Raw genomic sequence first — 3,420 nt, forward strand, 5'->3', positions numbered from 1 at the left:
TTTAGAAAGTCAAGCCACCAATGTTTCTGCTCAATTTTGTTGCAAAATTGGAAAATTACAATGCAAAGTATCTTTGAGCACTAGTATATGCTCTGAACAAAATATATAATAATACAATAAAAAGGACAAACTTTTGGTCCTGTATGTCACTAAGCCACACTCCAAGAAGAGGAATAGTACAAAATAATAAATGCTTGATTTTGATGCATCATTAACCATTTTTAATGCTTACTTTGAATGCTTTTTATCAGTTCTGGACAGAAACAAGGACTTTTTTTTTTGTCGTCTTGAACTTTTTGTTTGAATATTTAAAAATTAATTATTTAAGAGAAACAAAGAGTCATACATGTGTCTATGTCTATCCTTAAATTCAGCAGCAAAATAGTCTCCACTCAATCCCCTTCTCAAGCCACTTGTGTAATATTTGCAGGATTATAGTTGGAGCTTGTCTCGTTTATAACTTCTTCTAGCTTGTATACTTAAATTGTTCATAAACTGCTCGAACTCGTCTTGTATAGTCAAATGGTAGTAATTTCCAATTCCAATGGTTCTTTCTATATGATGAGTGCACCAACTAGTCCAACCAGGTGCAGCAACCTCAACAGCATGTACTTCTACAGCGTGCCAACAAGTCCCATCAAAGAGATTGGGCTCAGAAATGCCTCGTTGGGCTACAAATCCGATGTCAACTTCAATTTTGATGACTTTGAATTCGAAACGAGCAAGAAATTCAGGCTCAAAGTCTTGGAATTTGATACTGATAAAAAATGTCAGAATTTCGAGTACCAACTGAATAATCATCAGCGACAAAGACGACAACGTGGGGATACGTTGCCTTCAATGGCGTTCGCAGACGAGCTCTTTAGCAATGGCCAAGTGCTTCCCCTAAAGCCCCCACCCCGGCTTCAACGTGCCAATGGCCTTAGCCCCAAAAATACAACTGCTTCTTCGCCTAGATCGCCTAGTTCGGTATTTAAAATTTCATTTCGACGTCCAAGCACGTGGAATGATGAATTTGATCCATTCGTGGTTGCTTTGGACAAAGTTAAGGAAGAAAAGAGGAGGACAAGCCACCATAGGCGTGCTAGGTCTCTTTCACCATTTAGAACCACCAACACCGCTACCACTACTGCTCCACAACATGAAAATATCAAATGGGATCGACAATACGAAAACAAACAAGTGGGTCCATTAGAACCAATGCAAAAACTTCAAATTGGGCCAAACCGAAATGAGGTGATTGACTATTCCAAAGGGGCAGCCTATGCAAGATGGTATCGACGCGAGAGCAAGCAAATTGATGAGCCCAAAAAGTCATCAAAAGTAGAGAAAATTAGCTCAAAAGGACCACAAAAGCACGAGGGGTCGGGTTTTGGGGAAAGAGTGAGACCGGTGAAAGCAATAGTAGGCCAAGAAGGGACCATTGTCAAGACTGATGAAGCAAATGAAGGCAATGTGGGGTCTAAAAGAGAGAGAGTGAAAGGTTTGATTCGAAAGTACGCGTCGTTTGGGAGAGAGAAGAACGATGTCAAACTGAAAGAACAGATTGCAGCAATATGGAAGAAGAGTTACTTGAGGAGATTGACATTCAAGTTTAAGGAAAATGATGATCAGAGCAACAACACAAATGGAAAGGTGAATGGAGAGCCCAAGATGGAACTCACACAGTATCAGCCGAGGCTGGCTCGTTGTATGAGTTTTGGTGGTCAAAAAAAGTTCAAGGAACATGTGTAGCACTTACTGAAATTTCTCAATTAATTACGTTGCTACTTTGTGGGTTGATGATATTCTTAATGTTACTCTTGTAATTTTATTTATTTATTTTTTGCTTTTTTTGTTTTTATTTTTGTTTTTTGGGATTGTTAAAAAGAAAATGAAATTATATACAGAATTAAATCACAGAATGTGAGTCTCTCCTCTCGTCTTTGTTTTTGTCTTCTTGCTTAAAACAATAAACAAAGTCTGTAAGTTCAAATCAAATTGTTTGAATGATAGTTTTAATTTTTAATTTTATTTATTTTATGGATCCTATCTACCAAACCCTCCTCCAATGTTCTTCTTGTTTTATGTAATCATAAGATCATCATTTTATAAAAATTTTATACTAATGTATAGTTGATTTATTGTTTAATTTTTTTTCTTTTTTTTCTTTCTATTCTTGTATTAAAATGAGTTTTGGCACTGGGGCATTTAGACAAGTAGATTTTTTTTTTTTTTTTTAAATAGAAAAAATTGGGGAAAAGTCTATTTGAAAGGGGTATACAGCATTAGAGCAAAGGTAAAATCTTATTTGGTGATAAGGATATGTCGGAAAAAGTCGTCTGAAAAATTCAATGGCGCCAGAAAATTCGCCTAAAAAGTCGCAAAAAAAGTCACCACGGGTAGCAGATGGTGGTTGTGAGGTAGAAAAATGGGTGATATTCAACAGATAGTTAGTTTGGTGAATTTTAAGAGATATACAGATAGGTTGATTTCAACAAATAGTTGTTCTTTTTGACAAATTGTGTCCTTTTGACCTAAAGAGATTAGATCTTGGGCCTAATGATCTAAAAAATTCAGAAATGAATTTATAGCCTGAGTGGTCTTTTAAATACGGGTTTGAAGGTGTAATTTTGTTGTGATTTAGCTGTGGTGTTTCTATTGGGAGATTTTTGTTGAATTTTGGGATTTTATTGTGTGGTGGAGGAGCAAATTGGATGTGTGGGATAACAATGATAATATGTTGAATGAAGAAGAGGTAATGATAGAGGGAGATGGTGCTGGATTGCAGTAGATTTGCTTTCTTTTTCTTTTTTGGATAATTGAGAACCATGTTTTAAGGGTCCTTTGGATCTATCTAGGAACATAAATTTAAGGAGGAAGCAACATCTTTTGGAAATGGGTGTAGTTTGTGATGGTGGCAACAACAATGGAGGTGGAAGGGGCAAAGGAGTGCGACTGTGGCAGGTGATGGGGAAAGAGGAAGTGGTGTTGGTGGTTGGCAGTGATGTCTCTCTCTCTCTCTATGCATTTCGGGGGTGGTAGTAGTGTTGAGGGTAATGGTGCAACTCAGGTAAGTTCGGATGGGTTGAGAGTAAGGTTTTCAAAAGTGGTTGTGGTCGTCGTAATGGTGGCGGTGGCAGTAGTGCAGTTGCGGGGTGTAAAGGCCGTAGTGTAATGGTTGCGGTAACTGATACTAAATTTTTTTTTTAATTTTTTATACAATTTGAAAAAAACTCACCGATACGCATATTTTTCTTTCTTCTATAATCATATTTATTAGGTTTCAAAATAAATATTGATCAATTTATGTAAATTTTTAACTATAATCCAATATATTTCATATTTTTAAATCACTATAAACTGGGTTTTTTAAATTTTATTTTAATAATTAATGACTTTATATGTCATAAATGCATATTACGTTTGTGGCAAAAAAAA

Source organism: Camellia sinensis, chromosome 14, assembly GCF_055761805.1.
Source record: "Camellia sinensis isolate YWXY chromosome 14, ASM5576180v1, whole genome shotgun sequence".
NCBI classification, from domain to species: domain Eukaryota; kingdom Viridiplantae; phylum Streptophyta; class Magnoliopsida; order Ericales; family Theaceae; genus Camellia; species Camellia sinensis.